Source organism: Protopterus annectens, chromosome 10.part0, assembly GCF_019279795.1.
Source record: "Protopterus annectens isolate FY-2018-M chromosome 10.part0, PAN1.0, whole genome shotgun sequence".
NCBI lineage: Eukaryota > Metazoa > Chordata > Ceratodontiformes > Protopteridae > Protopterus > Protopterus annectens.
This window is the reverse complement of record NC_056744.1, coordinates 717,907,847-717,928,730: the sequence shown is the minus strand read 5'-3', so window position 1 is coordinate 717,928,730 and position 20,884 is coordinate 717,907,847. Positions and strand designations below refer to the sequence as shown.

Here is a 20,884-nt window from a genome sequence, read left to right as displayed (position 1 = left end):
GCCAAAAACAAAGTAATCCTGGTTACTCTGCTTTCCCTAACTGGGCAATCACTTGAGGCACTAATGTAAACACTGTGGCGAAACACCGCGCCGGGATTGCAACAGTTAAGTAACAGAAGTGCTTAGTGAAAAAGCTTGTGGTAACAAGGGATTGTGGGGAGTGCGTACTGGAGTTGTAACAAGGCTAATGTTTGCAAACTACTGTTGAAGGTCCATTCAGTCTGGCGGATTTTAAACACCTCCATGCGAGGGAAGGAGCATCCCAATTCCAGATGTGAATGTGGAATATATTAAAAACCGCAGGCAGTGCTGCTAGTTCTGTATTTAGACAAGGGGTTGTTAGGCAGAAGCTAAAAGCATGGACTTTTAAGGTAAGAAATGTGATTTTGTTGTTTGGGTACTATTACTTTGTAAATATTTATCTGCGGTGTACGATGTCCGTTTGGATGGAGTACGTATGTCACATTCGACCTAATATTTGGCTGCGTGTTAAGATCTTGCAGGGGGTGAACTGACAGATGAACTTGCTTATTTGAGAAACTGCTCATATTTTCCATGTATTATAGGTGAAGGATGGTCCACAGTAGCTGACAGCGCACCAAATTCTAGGCAAATTCTTAGTCTTGTAAAACCAGCGTACAGGCAAGAGCACATCTGGACTCTGTATGACTTCTTGTAATCAGTGACTGTGTGTGTGTGTGTGTGTGTGTGTGTGTGTGTGTGTGTGTGTGTGTGTGTGTGTGTCTCTCTTGGGACACCTGAGTGGTGATCACTTACGTGATCAAAGAATAGGTGTGTGGGTGAGGGGCAACAGAAGTCTATACTTCGCCAGCAAATTGCTGGCAGCAATTAATTTGCCTTACTAAATAGAAACTGTATTGAATACTGTAGGTGGTTAACAGTTTTTGGTGTTTGTCATTAGTTTCTGTTTTAGCAGTCACCGACGATTTTTAACACATTGATCAACCCATACATTTTGTAAACATCATCTGTAGAAAGCGTTATCAAATAACTGCAAGTAAAAGGTTAGCAAACAAGAAGAAGTAAGCCTGATAATAAATCGACGAGTTTTGTCCCAAAGTCTCCAGCTGCAATGCAGTATTGTGTTTGTGTATTGAAATAAATGTCGTTTTGACCAAACGAGAAGTATAGCTGTGTGTACCTGCCAGAAGCGACAACAAGCTCATTACGAATCCGTATCAACCGCTTAGCACAAAAAATCGGACATAGTGGATGGACGAAGGCCCAAAAATAGAGACACATTTTAAATGATACTCTTATGAACTTGGAAAGTTACTAGAATAGGTTTTGTGTTTGTATGTATTGTTTGAAGAATGTGAAGTCTGAAACTCAAATATCTGTCATTATTTACTGATTTCAATCCTCATCGATTTTCCAGAAAACCGCAAATTTTATGAGAGGAACAGTCAGATCCGAAATGTGAAGCAAATTCTGGACATTCTGCAAAAACCTGGACAGTTCAGATGTATGACATTGACGATTGATAACTTGTTCACCATCACCCTTTAATGAACTTTGTGTGTGCGTGCGTGTGTGTGATATTTTTGCTGAGGCAACGAGGGTGCAGTGTGTCAATCTTCAAAAGACCACATTTTTGTGTTTTGCTGGAAGTGAACTTTATGTAGCGCAAGCATTTGTCTTGTTTGGAAGCTGCGACAAATGATTGTGTTAATGCGTGCTTGTTTTATGCGTCATACTTAAGAGCTCAGACCTACAAATGTAGGGGTAGACTGCTGCTGTAAGGATGTCAGGGTTAAGGGGTGGGCTGTGGAACTTCCACAGTGGAAGCAAGGGACAGGCTTGGACACCACACCAGGTTTCTGTGGATTATGGGTTAAAATGCAGAATAAAAATCCATTGTGAGCATAGAGTCACCAACTAGTGGAAATTAAGGTGGCTTTATTCAGGATAGTCAGAAAGTGTGGCACGAGAAGTGAAACAGGAGAGAGAGAGCAGTACGTTCATTACCCATATCGTTGTAAGTTACAGTGTGTGTGTGTTGTCTGGGGCAGCTTGAGCCTAAAACAGAAAACTAGATGTTGGTGCGTCCCGATACTCTCTCTCACACATTTTCTTGATATTTCGTATTGTGGATAAAGGCGGCTAGAACAATCCACCGTCACCCATCACCTAGTATGGCAGAGACGTTTTCTTGTTAAGCCCCCAAGGTGGCAGCTTTGTGCAAGTCAAATGGAATTCAAGGGGTGGGAAGAACAGCAGAGATGCAGAGTTGTATGACTAACAGGGCAAGGAGTTTGCAGGAAAAAAGTAGGAGTGCTGAACATGCATGATTTAACTTACGTTTATGTTACTTGTTACAGTGTTTTGATATCAACAGCAACGTGATTCTGTGCACACTAGTTCAAACGAAACACACGGTGAATAGGTATGTTTAGTAAGCAGTAATGCCTACATATTTGCTTGCTAAAGGAAGCTTAGTGCCAACAGCTATAAGGTCCTGCCTGAATGACCACTATACTGTGATGCATTATCATCTCACAACAAAATATACCATAATGAGAATCTGTCGAAATTACTTAATGAAGGTCAATAACTCTCAAGTGTGCCTCAGTACGAAGAACGTTCCTCAGTTGGGGTCTTAAAAAGTTTATGTTCTTCGATTAAGTTCCACATTGAAAGGGTTTGGCACACATTCAGTGTTAGCTATTTTTAACTGATCTCCATGGTAAATAAAGCTGAATTGTATTAACTATTATATAAGCAAAAATACCGCATTTTAACAATCATAGACACTTCCTATTTGAAGTTGTAGGTAAGCTGTTGATAAGTGTTCCCAAGTTTTGCCCATTTGTTCCACATTGTGCGAGGTAGTGCTCATCATTTTGGAGACGGAAGGTTGAGAGCTATGACTGCCAACATTCTAGGATAGAACTTATTCTTGCTGACTGTTATAAAATGTTTAATTTTGGCTTAGTGGATTTTGTTGTCCCTCCTCGTACTTCTAATTTTCTTACCTAAAAACGGAGTTTGGGACAATCAATTTTAAGACTAACTCAGACAGTAGGATTGTTGGTTAGGACAGAAGAGTTTAACTGTTTTTGTGAAGTTATACCAATTGCAGGAAGTAACGCATTGAGCCTGACATTATATGCTGAAAAAAAAAAAAAAAAAAAAAAACATGGGTAAGAGATGAGCAAGTACTGACAAAGTAAAGCTAGAGAAGGATGTAGAAACTGTCGGCATGTCTTATTGTCAGAACATATCTTTACTTTCTCATCCTCAGAACCTTAACACTGTAATTTCTTATGAGCAACAAGGGCACTCCATGAAATATAAACACTCATAAATTTCAATGTATCTTTAAAAAGTTTCATAAAGTCCAGAATCATGAAGGGTGTATTATCAACACATCATCCCCTTACAAGCTATAGGGCATAGATCTTCTTGGGGAAAGGGGAACACAAACGGCTGTAGGTTAGGAAAAATGTAGGGAAAAACAAATTTCTTCCCTAAAAAAGTAAAAAATTCTGCCAAGAATGCAAATTGCAACCAGAAGGTTGCAAATGTGTGTGAGATGAAGTTCCCTCACATTTCCTATATAGAGACTGTTCTGTACATCACTGTCCCTATGAGATCAACTACTCTAAAAAATGCAAATATGAGGCTTTTGGGAAAAAATCCCATATTTTTCTGTTCACTGGTCTTTAGCAAATTCAGGGAAAAGCATTATTTCCAAAGAGGAGTGGTCAACACACACCTTCGGATATGTGTAAATAAAGACATCATTGAGTTACACCAGAATAAAGTGACTGCAACAATGTGCTTATTGTTGATTTAACTTTTCAGTAAAATGCATGGATTAAATATGAGCTTTGTATGAAGAGTAAGTAGGTAGAAGTGCTTAGAATTGTGTTTGTGTTTTGCACTTTGTACACTTTTATTCAGTGTTTTTCTGACAGATTGCTTTTTGGTGCTGCTGCTTTTTGTCTGTGTGGCTTCAGTGATGTGTCTGATTGACTATTATACTTCTGTTTGTATGTCTTTACATCACAGGCTGTAGTAAACATGTAGTAAAATAACAACTATTAAACACACTATACCCATTGAAGTGCAGCACAAAATGAAGTAACCACCAGTCAGCCAGTAAAATTCCACAGCAAAACTTTAATAAAAGAAGTTAAGTGCTTTTGTTCCAAACTCTTAATATGGAACTTCTTCAGAACTGATAAAACACATACTACCAATTATTTAAATAGTCTCCAAAATTAAAATCACATGGCTAAAAAACAATTAATCAATTACAAAACTTCAAAGTCTTTTAATTGTAGAACTGGATTTAAAGAGCAAGTTTCATTCAACCCTGGATATGCTGTTGCATATAGCCCCAACTGCCATTGCAACTCACATAAATTTAAATGCACATTTGCTATTCTTCACTGAGGGTCCTTCTTAACTTGGTCTATCACTAAAAAAAAATGTGTGGGTATTACATACTAGGCATAGGTTAGTACTAGGCTAATTGCCCTTGTGAGCCATTTTAAGCCTAGCCAATTACCCCATGTGAGAATCAACCCCTGACCCATGTGTTTGTACGGTAAACGCCTTAACCATTATGCCACCCTTCCACCTTATGTTTGTATAGAGCACTAGTTGCTTTATTTTTTCTAATATCTAACATGTACATTATTTACATTTCCTTGATGTTTTACCCATGTAATAAGCTGAACAAACCAAACACTGAGCCAGGTAAACAACATTTTTTGATTCACGTTTATAACCTCCATGAACAAAATATGTATGTCCCTAACACTAAAACTATTTCCACTTTGATTGACTTAAAGTTGTTTGTCAGAAAATTAAACCTAGCACTTTGGTTTGATAGTAATGGCAGACCAACATCAAATAGTGATGTATATAGACCTATTCTTAACCCTCCCTTACAGCATTAAATCATTTTATTGCATGACCTTACAGATGATTTAAATATAAGGCTTGTGAAGCCCAATAAAGGGGGGGGGGGGGTTGGTGGTAATGGACTATGTGGATTATTCTAATTCCATGAACAAGATATTGTTGGAAGACACCTATAAGAGCATCTCGAAGAATGAAATAAATATTGCTTATGCCAGGACTGATATATTGTTAGAAGATATGCTTTTACAAGGGCAGATTTCTAAAGAGGAATATACATTCATGGTTAATGAATTACCAGTGATTGCAAGTATTTTTGGCATTCCTAAGTTACACAAAGATATTACACACACCCCTTCTGACCTATTACTGATGCTGCTAGATCAAAGACATTCTTTATAGCCAAGTTTTTGGACATAAATTTGAAAATAAAAGGTTTGAGGAAAATAACCCACATTTGTAAGGTCTCATGGCATTTTTTTAGAAATGTTAAATAATGTTGTTTTTCAACCAGATAGTATCTTTGTAACAGTTGATGTTCACAGTATTTTTTTCTGTAATTCCACATGCCACTGGCCTTAACTGGTTTGAAGAACAGTTATGTAAACGTTTTGATGTAGGATCAGGTAAAATTAATGCTATGGTGGTCCTAATGGAAGTTGTATTGAAAAACATTATTTTTGTTCCTTGAAGGTCAGCATTTCAGGCAAACAACGGGGGTGGCTATGGGTGCAGCATGCAGCCCCACATTTGCAAATTACATCATGGCAGAATGCGAGGATTTATTTTTAATAGTAATTTTGCTTAGTGTTGGTCTGTGTATACCAGATTTTTGGATGATTATTTTTTTTTTGCTATGGAACGACACACAGGATAAACTTCATGAATTTTTCACATATATCGGTAATACTATACATTTTTTTTACAATTTTCCTGTTCTTTTGATTTGAATAAGATTTTGTTTTTGGATGTTGAAATTAGGAAGGATTTGTCAGACAATAGCTTTATTTCTAACATTTATCGAAAACCTACATTTTCCAATTCTTATTTGCATTTTTTTCAGTTGGTACCCTAGACAGCAGAAAAAAATCAGCCAGTATGATAATGGAATTGGATACTTTTCTTTTGGAGTGTGACAAATTGATTACTATGTTTGGTACCAGGGGCTATCCTATTCATTTTGTTAAAGGAAATAAGAGATGGAGTAGTGGCAAAAAGAAAAAAGGTATATATATTCCCCTATTTTGAATCAAAGGTTTGAGGTTGTTAGGTCAATATTTAGCTGTAGGATTGAACATAATAAGATTTCCTTTATTTTTACATATTCCATGGATAGTAATGCTATAGAGGAATATATAAAGAGAAACTGGAATTTATTTCTTCTAGATCCAACTTTGATTAAAAAATGTGGGGATAAACCTACGTTGACTTATAAGATGGATTTTCCCATAAAATGCTTATTAGAAAATGACAGGAATAAGAAAATGTTAGAAAAATCTGGTGCTAACAAGTGTGGACGTTGTTCACGATGCAAACACATCATTAGTGGGATTAGATTTAGTGTTAGGGGACGTACATATTTTGTTCATGAACATTATAATTGTGAATCAAAAAATGTTATCTGGCTCAGTGTTGGTTTTGTTCAGCTTATTATGTGGGTAAAACATCAAGAAAATTTAAAGAACATATGTATGAGCACATGTTAGATATTAGAAAAAGTAAACCAACTAGTGCTCTATACAAACATATTATGTTATTTAATACCCTCAAGTTTGTTGTTTTAGTGACAGACCAAGTTAAGAAGGACTATTTAAATCTTTGGTAGTATGTGTTTTATAAGTTCTGAAGAAGTTTCATATTCAGAGTTTGGAACAAAAGCCCCTAACTTCTTTTATTAAAGTTTTACTGTGGAATTTTACTGGCTGACCGGTCTTTACTTCATTTTGTGCCACACTGAATGGGTATAGTGTGCTTACTAGTAGACATGGAGTAAGAAGGGTAAAGTAACGGACTGGGCAGTCATAAGCTTGTATAGAATGCAATGTCTTCTGTTTGTAATATTGAATTTCAGTTGGTTTTCCTACTGGTGGCCTTTGTGGATGAAACATCAATGCAGCAGTTAGCATTTGTCCATCACATTATCAACTGGGTTGCCTTTTGTGTATAGTCTGCACATCCCTTCAGTGTCCTTGTAAGTTTTTGCTGATGCCTGTGTCTCCCTTTGTATCTTACATTATGCTGGTGTACTTACAAGTAACTGTGCGCACGTGCACACACGCGGGTGTGTGTGTGTGTCTGTCTGTATGCATTTGTGCATGTGTGCATTAGTTTTGTCATTCACATATAAGACACATTTGTTTTTTTGCTGTAGGCTTATTTGTATCAGCCTTTTGGTACAATTTCCATGTATAAAGTATTATTTTGATGCAGTTACTAGGTATGAGTTTGGGGCAGTGCAGTGGCTTTCTGAATGAGTCTTTCTGTCTCACAGCTGTAAGTTTTGGGGTGTACACTCAATCTTCAGTCACTGCTAGCATGAAGTTTGCATGTTCTCCCTATGTCTGCATGGGTTTCTCAGAATACTCCTGCTTTTTGACACCTCCTGATACTATGCTGGTTGACTATCTACTTTAAACTATCTGTGTACCATATATATTACATTTATCATTATCCTTGTGGCAAGCCACTGCCAAGAAAGAATCTCAACAGAATCAGATCATTTAATATTTTAAAGAGCAAACAAACAAATGTATAATTTTTTGGAGCTTGGCAACACAGTTCTCCATAATTCTATTAATGCTGTATGAATGTGCCATATAATATAATTGTTGCACTTTATTTTTGTTTTACTGATTAAATGTTTCCATAAGTTATTGTATATGGAATTGTAACATGTATACTGTGAAGATAGGTGAAGGCTGCCAGCCTAGCCAGATAGAATTTTGTAGATAATTCTGCCATTTGTAAATATTAATATAAGCCACATGCTTGTTCTCTTAAATGGGAAAAAATGGTGTTAAATGCAGAAGTGCAAAAATGTAACAGTGCACTCTGCTGTAACAAAGCTGATAAGTCAATTCTTTGATGTCAAAACTCGGAACTGAGATGTATAGATAAAGGCATTCTGCATATTGTTTTGAGGCCAGAGTTAATTGTTAGAATTTGCATTTATAATTTCTTTTATTGCTCTGGTGTCCTGACTAGTTGCAAGATCAAAAGGGCTATTAACCTCTGAGAATCTGTTAGCCTGGGAACCAGAAATAAATGATGTCATCTGAAATTAATAAGTGGTACTGTGTTATCAATTTAAAAACAGAAAGAATGAGAGCATGAGAGCATTTGTCTTGAGAACATCCAACTCACAACTTTGCCTGTGTCTATATGTAAGTAGGATTTTAGAACTGTGTTTTCTCTTAGATATAGCTAGGAAATAGGAGGATTACACTAGTTTGTTTTTCTGTGATGTCAGAACTTTTCTACTGTATTATTTTAAGTATTTCTGTGTGATCTCTGAACTCTGGACTAGCACTGTGTAGTAAGAAGTATTGTCTTGTGTTTTTATTATTTATTAAATATTTTTAAACCTTTCAACTGTGGCTGTTTTGTATAGAGATAATTTAAGCTCTAAGAGTGCATTGCATGTATAGAGTGATACTGTACCAAGTCACTCCAAATAAGTCTTGACTGGTTGCACTTACCATTTAAATAATAATATTGCACAGTATAATTGGAAACCCTTTCATAAGGGCCTTTGAGTAGTTGATAAATATTAGCTGGGTGGTGGCAGTGATTTCTACCGTATTGTCTGGGTAAAAGGGGCACATCTGGAGAACCTGTGCCAGCCTTCCCCAGGAGTGTATGTGTGGTTGTATAAACTTTTATGTCAAAGTGTATGTGTGTCAGCTAATTGGCCAGGGACACAAAGCACTGGTTGGACAGAGAGGGTGCTGGAGGTTTTAGCTTGCCCACTAGGCTGAGATCTGGACCCTAGAGCTGAAGGAAGAGAGAGCAGGACATGAAGAAGGTTTGTAGAGAATGAAGTGTAACATTTGAAGTTGAAATAGGAGTAGTAGTTGGGAGAATTCAAGCCACTGGAGAGAGTTTAGGGCAAGGCAGTGATGAGAATTGTATGTGATAAATCTAGTTATCTTATGGTAAGTTTGTTGAAGCTTGTTCAAGGTTGTAGATTGGATGTTAGTAAGCACTGGGGCAGCATATAGAAGGGAGGGGAGGAGTAGAGCTTGTGCAAGGGAGAGTCTGGCATTATAAGTTAGAAATCTTTTGTTGTGATACAGTAAGCCAAGTTTCTGGTGTGTCTTTTTTATACCTTGGAGCATGTGAAGGTTAAATTTGAGTTCATCATCAATGATAATGCCCAGAAGTTTTGTGTGAGCTTTGGGTAGGATTGTAGTATTGTTAGAGGATGTAACAGAAAAAGGTGGATTTGTAGTGAGTGAGAGATTTGGGCAGAAAGAGTAAGAGTTTGGTCTTTTTAGGGTTTAGGATAAGTAGGTTATTGGATAGCCACTGTTCTGTAGAGAGGAAGGCTTGTTGAGTTAGGGTATGGAGTTCTGAGATATTGTCAGCGATGGAGATGAGAGTTGAGTCATCAGCATATTGGATGACGGAGGATTGTTTACAAGATGTATAGAGATCATTGGTAAAGACATTAAACAGGAGAACCCAGGATGGAACCTTATGGTGCTCCGGTTGGGACAGGTATAAATGAAGAAGAGGAAGAGAGCCATTTGACAGATTGCTGCCTACAGGATAAGTGACTGGAGAACCAGGCAATGGAGGAAGAAGATAGATTAAGATTTGCAAGTTTAGATAGCAGTAGAGGGTGGGGGACTGTGTCAAAGGCTTTGGAAAGGCCAAGGAAGAGAGAAGATATGAGTTTATTGTTATCTAGGGCCTCAGCAGTGGTATGTGTGAAGGATAAGAGGGCAGTAGTCATGCTGTGGTTAGAACAGAAACCATGCTGAGTAGGAGTGAGTAGGTTATGCTCGAGGAGGTAGTTGAGAAGTTGTGAGTGAATGGATTTTTCAAGAATCTTAGAGAGGGGGATAGAATGGCAATGGGTCGGTAGTTAGATGGCTCTGTAGAGTTTCCACCTTTATGTAGGGGAATAGTGAAGAAGGATTTCTATAGGGTAGGGACAGTGGATTCCTGAATAGATCTATTGATTAGAATAGATACTGGATAGGCAATGGAATCAGAAGTGAGTTTGAGGAAGGTAGGAGGTAGATCATTAGTGGAGAGAGTCAGGGTTTGAGCTTTTGTAGAAGAGATTTGATGTAGGAGGTAGGAACTGGATGAAAAGAGAATAGATTTTTGTTAAGAAGGTTGGGAGGAGTAAGCAGAGAAGTAATGCTACAGTTAGAAGGTATGAGTTTTTGTATGGTGTGAATAAAATTTTTATTGAGGAGGGTAGCAGTTTCCAGAGGGGATGCTTTTGGGTAAGGGCAGGGGTTTGAGGGGCAGCCAGGAGAAAGAATACTGTTAAGAGTAGACAAAAATTTCTGAGGGTTGGATTTGCTATTGAGCTGAGCAGAGTTATAGTAGGACTTTTTGTCAGTATTAGCTTGTTTCTTAGTAAGATTCCTAAGTTGCCTATATTTGTGTTTGTCTTTTGTGCACAAGGTACCTAGTTTCTTTGGAAAGCCAGGGATCATAATTGGATTTTATTCTGATCTTTCTAGAGGGGGCAAGGGAGTTTAGAGTATTAAAAAAGATGTTATTGACTATATTGACAGCATCATTGACAGGGCATTGTCTGAGGATGGACCAATCTATATTAGAAAGGATGGAGTTGAATTGGGTTATATTGAAGTTAGAGAGTTTGTGACAATCCATGTAAAGGTGGGGTTTTGGGAGTTGTGTGGTGTATCATAGGACAGAGGTGGGGAGGTGGTCACTAAGACAGTCAAGTATGGTACTGGGATTGTGGTAGTTGTGGGGTGAGTTTATAAGTATCCAGTCAATTATGGAGCTTGTAGATGAATTTTTATGGAGGCGGGTGGGGGAAGATATCAGTTGATGGAAGCTGTGTAGGTTGATACTAAGTTGTGGAGAGTCAGTTCTAAGTTTGGACCAATCTAGATTGACATCTCCTAAGATGAGGGTTTGTAGGGAATAGTTTGGGAGAACCAGAATAGGATATTCTCTAGAGTGGACAAATTATTTCCAGGAGGGATATACGTAGAAGCAACAGCAAATTTCTTGTGAGGATTGAGGTGACAGTTTAGGATGATAAGTTCAGCTGGGCAGAATTCAAGGATGGGTGTGAAGAAAGGTGATAGGTTGATGCTATTGGAGTGAAGGATGGCTATGCCACCCCCTTTTCTTTGGGACTCTGTCAGAGTGATAGATATTATAGCCTGGTGGGAGAATTTCATTATTAGTGATTTGTGGCTTAAGCCAAGTTTCTGATAAGGAAATGATGTTAGGGATTGTATAGGCTAACCAGGTATGAAACTCATTGATTTTGTTTGTTAGGCTTTGGATGTTTAATGAGTATATAGAGAGGTGCTTGGATAAGGATGAGTTTAGTGAATGAGGCTGGGGATAGTGAGAGGTGTGTGGAGGGGGAGAGGTAGAAGGCAAGAGGGGTATGTGGCTGTGAGGAGAGGAGGAGGGGCCTGGGTTGGGGTGAATGTTCCCCAATAAGAGTAAGTTATTTTTGTGATGTGATAGAATAGTAATATGTAAACATAGTTTGTGTAGTTTGGGTTAAAATTTGTAGGTAGGTATGAGGATTTGTGGTCTACATAGCTTGTGAAGGCACAAGGTGGAGAGGTTGAACAAGGCTGGGGAGATATAAAAGGAGAATGTTTTAGAGTGATTGACATAGGAGTAGGAGGTAGGAGAGCATATTTGTGCTTCGGAAAGGTGTATGTGATAAGAGGTTAGAGCAGCGAGAACTAGGAGGAATCTAGTGGAGATAATGAGGTGATGCATGTTAGAATGAGTATAGAGGAGTTGTAGAGTAGGAGTAATAGTTAGGTAAGGAAGTGATGTAATTTGAGTTTGACAGAAAGTTATTTGTCAGTGGATAGTTGGGAAGGAAGGGGAAAGAGTGGATGGTATAAAGGAAATTGTAATGGGGTGGGTGAGAATGGGGTAGGGTAGGGGAAAGAAGTGAGCCAGAGCAGGTCTACACCCATGGAGAAAAATATCTGAAACAGAAGAAAAAGTAAAACATTCTGTAAAAGCAGGTAAGGTTAACAAACGTGTGAGCAGGAAAGGGGCCAGCAGAGGCTCAGAGAGAGATTGATTAAGTAGCTCTATAAGGTTTTAGGTAAAGGAGCAGGAAAATAGTAGCTGAAGATAGTCAGAGGGGATAGTTAGATGAAGTAGGGATACTTCAGAGTAGGAGAAGACAAGTGAGTGAGCAGAGGTGGTCCAGCAAATAATAGAGCAATTCAGGGAGCAGAAAATAGATGGAGGAAGGCAGAAAATGAGGAGAGCAGGTTAGGCAGGAGGTAGAGAAAGTGGAGAGTGGTCCATGGATGTGCAAGGGAAGATATCCACTATGGGAGCAACAGTACAGTACAGATATCCACTAACGCCTTGTCAGAGTTAAGCAGGACATACTTAAACAGTCAAAAAATTGGAGGGAGACACCCACAATGGGACTTGGCCACAGGTAGTTCCAGGCAGGGTAGGTCAGAGGGCTAATTGGAGCAGTGGAGGTAGCTTGCTAACTTAAACAGTCCAAATATTGGAGGGAGACACCCACAATGGGACTTGGCCACAGGTAGTTCCAGGCAGGGTGGGTCAAAGGGCTAATTGGAGCATTGGAGATAGCTTGTTAACTTAAACAGTTCATTTGGAGGGAGACACCCACGATGGGACTTGGCCACAGGTAGGTCCAGGCTGGATGTGTCAAAGGGATAATTGGAGCAGTGGAGGAAGCTTGCTAACTTAAACAGTCCAAACATTGGAGGGAGACACCCATGATGGGACTTGGCCACAGATGGTTCCAGGCAGGGTGGGGCAAAGGGCTAATTGGAGCAGTGAAGGTAGCTTGCAAGCTTAAACAGTCCAAAAAAATGGAGGGAGACACCCATGATGGGACTTGGCCACAGGTAGTTCTAGGCAAGGTGGGTCAAAGGGCTAATTGGAGCCATAGAGGTAGCTTGCTAACTTAAACAGTCCAAAATAATTGGAGGGAGACACCCACAATGGGACTTGGCCACAGGTACGTCCAGGCTGGGTGTGTCAAAGGGCTAATTGGAGCAGTGGAGGAAGCTTGCTAACTTAAACAGTCCAAAGAAATTGGTGGGAGACACCCATGATGGGACTTGGCCACAGGTAATTCCAGGCAAGGTGGGTCAAAGGGCTAATTGGAGCAGTGGAGGTAGCTTGCTAAGTTAAACAGTCCAAAATATTTGGAGGGAGACACCCACAATGGGACTTGGATGCAGGTAGATCCAGGCTGGGTGTGTCAAAGGGCTAATTGGAGCAGTGGAGGTAGCTTGCTAACTTAAACAGTCCAAAAAAATAGAGGGAGACACCCATAATGGGACCTGGCCACAGATGGTTCCAGGCAGGGTTGGGCAAAGGACTAATTGGAGCATTGGAGGTAGCTTTCTAACTTAAACAGTCCAAAAAATGGGAGGGAGACACCCATGATGGGATCTGGCCACAGATGGTTCCAGGCAGGGTGGGACAAAGGGCTAATTGGAGCAGTGGAGGTAGCTTGCTAACTTAAACAGTCCAAAAATATTAGAGGGAGACACCCATGATGGGACTTGACCACAGGTAGTTCCAGGCAGGGTGGGTCAAAGGGCTAACTGGAGCAGTAGAGGTAGCTTGTTTACCTGTGGATGACTACAGCACACCATGGGTCCACTTGCTGAAAGGGGGAGAAAGTGTGTTCCCAGTTACCTGTTTCTTCCCCTTCACACCTTCAACATTTGCCATCTACCACAGGAAAATTTCTTTTGAGTCTGTTTGGGGTATAAAATACCTATGCAAATACTTCCAAGCAAAAAAATCCTAAATCTTCTAGACTTTGTTGCATATTTGGGAGCCATGCATATATCCTACCATTGTTTCCTTGTGAGTTGGTTATCCAGTCTCTATTTCCTATCTTTTCTAACCTTGTCAGTTTGATTCCTGTGGGTTATTGTGCAGTATTTTATATGCTCTACTAGTTATCTCATTTTCAGCAGCAGCTTCTGTTCTAGATTCAATTAAAAACTCTACTGGAGAAGGCCTTTCAATTTCTTATTCCTTATCCCTTTCTCTTTCCCTGTACTCAGATATCAATCCCTGATAGGGAAGATAGTCTCTAGTCAGCAGTCCAGATGTTTCTTGGCTTCTTCCTATTTATTACCTTTCCCTCTTTAGATGTTTGCTCCCAGTACCTTGGTTCCTTTGTCAGTTTACTCCAGTAAATTCCACCTCCTCTTGTATATTCTCTGTACCCCTAATTGCAGTTATCCCTACCAGCAAAATCTTTTTTCTCCATTCCAGTGTTGGCTTAGTTCTTAGAATACTTTTTGCTACTTTATGAATATAATATTCTGTATGGTTGTTGTTACTCTCTTTAAAGATGTGCATCCAAAATCCCACTCACTTCTTATTTGTTGAATTTCCTTTCTGCTTCATCATCATTCCTTTCCAGTTTGAGTTATAACTTTCTGCTTGTATTATGTATATGATTCTTAAATGTGTAGTTTAAAAATATCCCTTCAAAGCAGTTAATCTTAATCTAGCTTGTTCATTTAGAAGGAGATTATCCCTCTTGATACTTACCCTCTTCCCCTCCCAGATAAAATCCTTTAAGTCATTATTAATTACTGTCCACAACTTCTCCTCTGGTTGATAAAATGCATATGTGACCTGTATATAAACCAAAGGGACTAAAAACATTTTCACTGCTTGTATCTTGCTATCGTGTACATAAGCAAGAGCTTCCGTTTTTCTCAGTTTTTGTATTATCTTTTGTTTAGCCTCTTCCTACATATCCTTATCTGCTAGAACAGAAATATTTTAATACATATTCCTAAATACTTTATTTTATCGTGTCTCCATAAATATGGGTATTGCTGGACCAATTCATGTGTGGATACAAAGTGTACAGCTATAGCCTTTGTTTTATCCCGAAAAGTCTTGAAACTGTCTTAAGATGTTCTACAGCACTGAGATGTCTTTCTTTGGTTTTATCAGGTTCAAAGTAATATTGTCTGCAAATAAAGCCAACTTTTCTTGATTACTTTACCAATTATGTCCTTGAATTTCTGAGTCTCTTATTTTCTTTGCCAATGGTTCTAAATGTAAAGCAAATAAAAAAGGGGAAGGAGAAATCCCCTGTCTGGTTCCTCTATTCAGACACAACTTGTCAGAAAGGAACCCTCCCACTTTATTTTTTGCCTCCGATTACTCATATATTATCTTAATTAACTTTATTATTGTATCAGAGAATGTGAATCCTTCCATTGCCCTACTTTATAATCATGGTTTAAAACTGAAGTGGGCTAATATGAAGCTGGGTCTGATGGGTCTTTACCATCTTTAAGTATTACAGCAACTGCAACTTTCTTCCATAATGTTAGTGCTTCCTCTCCATTTAAAATACTGTTAAAACCTTCCAGAAATGTATCACTTTCTTTCCGCCTAGCTGCTAAAGTTCCACAGGAATGCATCACCATTTTATTTCAACTCCTCTATTATAACTGTTAACTGTTGAGCCTTGTCTGCCTCTAACCTTGGCATACTTAAAGTCTTTCATTAATATTTCCATTTGTGGTTTCTTGGTTTCCACATTTCTCTGCTTTGTACAAATTTTCATAAAATTTCTGGAATACCTCTAATACCTCTACTGGATCTCTGATTATTTTCTTGTTATAGCTCCTTACGTTTGGTAATAACTTGTTCTGCTTTCTGTTGCCTGTGTTGTTGTGCTAAAAGTTTTTGTGCTCTGAAGTTATTATCAAAAAACAGTTTGCCAAAACTACAGGAAGGCAATCCATTCTAGACTGGATTTTAACATTCAGTCCTGACAAAGTGGCCACCTATGGCACCCTATTAAATATTTTAAGTGATTATCTATCATTCTGTACAGGTATCAAAACTGGAGCCTAAAAACTTACTATTTCAACCAAGTAAGGGAATTAACTTTTTTCAACAAATAAACTTTTATCAGTACTCTAAAGCAATACAACTTGGAATCAGTCAAGACCCTCCCTTTGATGATACAGTCTTGGAGTTCATTAAAACTTTCATAAACATACTTAACCCGCTAGTTCTGCCTAAAAGCAAAAGAGGAAAATCAAACTCAGCCCCATGGCTAACCACTAATGCTTAAATAAAATGAAACAGAGATATAGCATGGAAACCTGGGCTAAAAACAGATCCAAAATGAATGTTCTAACATATAAACATCCAAGAAATAGAGCCAAGTACCAGATCATTAAAGGCAAAAATAATAACATGAATAAAAAATTGAATACACTCTTCCCAACAAAGTAAATACTCTAATAATCCCAAATACTTCTGGAATGCCATAAGCAAACTGCTAAACCAGACTAACCAGTCCAACCATCTCACAACAAAAACAGCTATAAAATAATTATAACCAATCAATTTAGTAAATGTTTTATAGAAACAGCCATGTTCTTAACCAACATCTCTCAAAATAAAGATTTTACAGTACCACTGTAAAGTCCAAAAAAGACACATTTCTGTTTCCAACCCATGTCAACTATATCTGTCAAAAATGTCTCCAGAAATTAAAAGCAACTACTGCCCCAAATAACTTACAAGGTGAATGTCTAAAACTAGCAGTAGATGCCATGGTGTATCCCATCTCAATCCTCAATTTTCTCTGTACTCTGTTCACTACTTAAAATAGTTATGTTCACCATAGATAATATCAGTATCTTCTTCACTCACTTATGATACACACATTTGTACTACATATCAAATGGTTCTCTGTTATTTACTCAATCATACAAGCTGTGTATTTCTTATGTATTTTAACCTGCACCCACTGTCAAATGTTTCCCTGTTTGAACTGCATGCAAACTGTCTGTTATTTACCAAATCATACAAATTGTATATGTGCTATGTATTTTAACCTTTATGTCATAACTATTATTGTCTTCTTAAATTTCTATATGGGGCTTTTCCCCCGGGCCTACCAGAAAATGGGCTAGGGCTCATTCGGACATTCCCAGTCAACAAACATCAAAATAAAAACAAAACAAAAATCCTAATAAACAGGTCAATAACTGAGAACACTGTACCATCAGTTTGGAAAAAATGTTTTATCATACCTCTGCATAAAGGAGGCATTTCTACAAAACTCAATAACTTCAGGACAGTAGTCGTACTCCTCTATTCTAAAATATTAGAAAAGTCCAGCCACAGTCTGCCTACTAAATAACTAACGTCTCTTCCCCACTCAGCATGGTTGTTGTCCCCACCATAGCACAACTACTGCTGTCTTACACTTCATCTCTACTGTCAATGCTTTAAGAAATGAAGGCAACTTAGTCTCCACACTCTTCCTGCACCTATATAAAGCCACATATATAGTCCCACATCAGCATCAGAAACTGCTCCATCAGTTTCCCAACTTAAGACTAGCTAACTCCTTTCTACTGTTCTATAGTTACCTCTGTAATAGAGCTAAGCGGAAAAATGGTAAAATGACGTCTCCACCTTTCTTCCAATGACCATTAACATCCCACAAGGATCTATATTAGGCCCGCTCCTCTTCAACGTCTTCATAAATGATCTGTGTACTACCTGCAAACAACCCACAAAAAACACTACTGTACACTAAATCTGAATAAAAACATTCACAATTAAATTTAGTAATAAAAAGTACAAAAACTATAGGATGCAAAAAAATATAACTTTAACAGTCCCCATAACAAAAAACAAATTGCAACTTAAGTGCAACACAACACATGCATGCACATATAGGCTCATAGGTTCATAGAAGGTTACTAGGCTAATGGCCCAAGACCCCTTACAGGGTTAGCCATATTTATTGTGAGTTGCTCCAATTGTCAGTGGTTAGATGAGTGATGTTTGCAGAGGTAAGGGTCAGTGGTAGTTAATAACAACTTCCTCTGTCCAGGATGGACATGGGCACCACCCTAGGAGTGAATTTGCAGTTATTCATCCATTGATCTAGGTTGCATTTGAAGACAGTCAGGGAAAGGCTCTGTTTCACATTAATTGGGAAGCTTGTTTTGGAGAAGTGGCAGTCTCTGGGAGATGTATCTATCTTTCCAGCATGATCTGTTCATGTCAGAGGCTAGGTTAAGATCCCTGGAGCGAGTGATCCTTGTGCAGTTTGATTTACAAATGTGTAGCATTTCCATCAGGACTGGGTCAGAGACTGCCCTGTAAGCCAGGCACAGATCACCCCTTAGCAACCTGTTTCATATCAAGATACTGTCATATCAAATACTGTTTTTTTGTGTGACGTACAATTGAATGGATGTTCATACTACAGGAAATGTGACTTAAATCATATGATACCTTTTGAGTCGTGATGTCTATACTAAATTTTGCAGTCGAACAATGGACACAGAAGCAAAATGTAAGGATGCTGAGAGAGAGTGCTGTAACTCAGATAGACAGAGATGGTTTCCTGTCATGGAAGATGGAGAGCTTTACCAAAACTTGGGTATTTGGCTGGTGACAGTTGGTAGATTTACTGCATGAGGGAAACTAAGGAAAACAGAAAGGATACTAGAAGACTGAAGTGAAAAAACTTTGATTGTATCAAAAAACGTTTGAAATTTTTGCTGAAGGTGGAAGCCTGAATGAACTGCAAGAATTTTATGGTTTTCTGCTCGCAAGTCAAGTTTTGGTTTTATTCACATGCATGTCAGTATAAATAAAGTGCACTAAACTTGTGACATCTGCCATACTGTCTTTTACCCACAACACTAGTGGATCACAGGGGCAGACTTTTGTCTCCCATCCTCCTATCAAATTGAAATGTTTTGTTCCTGCTTTGTAGTCTGAACTTACATTTGTTTCTCAAACCAAGAAAAAAATGTGTTTCCCTGAAGAAAGAAACTTATGTGAACTGTCATCCTTGCTTTGCTCCAGAATGGTGAGATCTGTGGAAAAACACAATCCTGATCTATCCTATACTGTTCTTTCTGGAGAAAATTAAATCACCCTGTAAACAGTTTAGCAGCTTTCAAGAACAGATATACTTACTGGCACCCACCTAACAAATGAAAAAAGATTTGCATATATGATGATATGCAACCAAAGAAAGTGATCTTAGGCTGTCTAGACCAAGCATTTGTCTTCCTGATTAATAAGGGAATCCTGAAAGAAGAGCTGCTTGCTGGGGCCGTTATGTTACTTGAAATACAAGCAAGTACATTTCATAATTGTACATTTAAGACAAACAAAATGGCTGTACCTTTCAGTAATGTGCGTTCTAAATAATTGATGGGCCACTAGAGTCAGCATATTGCCAATGTGCTGTACAGTAGTGGTAGATGGAAAAGATCTGAAGGGATTATTAGGGTTCAGGATCATGGTCACACTTGTTAAATAACTTTATATCTGAATGCATAAAACCTTTGGGAACAGAAAGGTAAAAGTGGTATATATTCACAAAGATAAGAAAGACTAGCATATGGCACCTGTGCAAATTTAGTGACTGCTAGATAGAGTACTGCAACCTGCAGCTTTAATTCCAAATGATGCTGTAGCAAGTCAGGGTTTCCTCCAGTTCAAGACACTGTAGAAATTATAGGGTGATGGAACACAGTTAAGTGGTCTGACCTGAAAATACTTCAAGTAACAATTTTGGAAGGACAGCAGCCACACTATTAAGAGCAAGCAGTTTTGAGTATACTCTTACCAAAACTGGGGAAAGGCAATGGCAGCCTCACCATCTGTGAAAAATACACAGTCATGATACAGAGCAAGGTATAGGTATAAAAACTTTAAAGGGATTAAAATATGAATTTAGCTAAAAGGTGAAGAAGAATCTGTGTGTTACCGAAAAACCCACTAGTTAAGATAGTGAAAATGTCACTACAGAGACTGACAGGGAAGAATCTTTAGTGCATAACATGGATTCTAGTCTTTATAGTGATGAATGATGCCTGGTTGGGAGACAAACAGAGAAAATCCTTAGTGGTGAACTCAGTGAGAAACCGATGAAACATAAACAGAGCCTTAAGCTTTACTCTGTAAGGTTAAAACATCAGGCTAGTCTGAAACAAGACTCTGTAGCAGGTGCTGAAAGGAACTGAAGTTACTGAGGTAACAGTTAAGACATGTCAAAAATTAAGACCAGAAGAAAATCATTGACATGAGTTGAATTTTATAGCTGAAGAGATGAGGAGAAAAAATTACCTATATCCGTATTATTAGATGAAAAGGCTACACCCTACACTTCACAGTGGCGAACTAATGAAATTGTTCCTGAGTTGGCAGATTTGCAGATAAGCAAAGAAAATTTTAAGGAAGCAGAATGGAAAGGTGATATATTGATCAGGGCCAAAGAGACAGATGAGCAGGGTTGACCCATACCATGCCATACCATACCATTCTATACCATACCTTACTGTGCAGTATCGTAGCATGCTGTGATGTACCATACCCATATTTTGGTCTGAGGAATGACTTACTATAGAGGGTGAATAAAAATGAAAAAGAAATGTCATACCAACTGTTAGTTTCATGACCCTTTAGAACACATGTGTTGAAACTGGTGCATAGTCATGTTTTAGAAGGACACTTATGTACGCGGAAAACTAAAACTAACACTTTAACAAATTTGTATTGGTTTGGTGTAATGAAACATACTGAAAGCTTTAATGCATCATTCACAGACTATCAGAAGACTGCACCACATCCTGGCTTCGGAAGTCCACTGATACATGTGTCTGTTATTGAGATCCCACTGTAGCAATTAGGAAGGGATATTGTGGAATCATTATTAAAGTCTAGTGATGGTTGCCAAGACATTCTGTTTATTACTGACTAT

The 20,884-nt window shown here is 38.4% G+C and overlaps 1 long non-coding RNA gene across 1 annotated transcript in view; it reads left to right on the top strand.

The window, feature by feature from the left end:
- The first annotated feature begins 174 nt into the window (after window positions 1-174).
- LOC122813293 overlaps window positions 175-20,884 on the top strand; it is a 741,409-nt gene continuing 720,699 nt past the window's right edge. The window contains exon 1 of the long non-coding RNA XR_006366655.1: window positions 175-371. This is a non-coding gene — a long non-coding RNA (uncharacterized LOC122813293). The remainder of the gene's footprint in view (window positions 372-20,884) is intronic.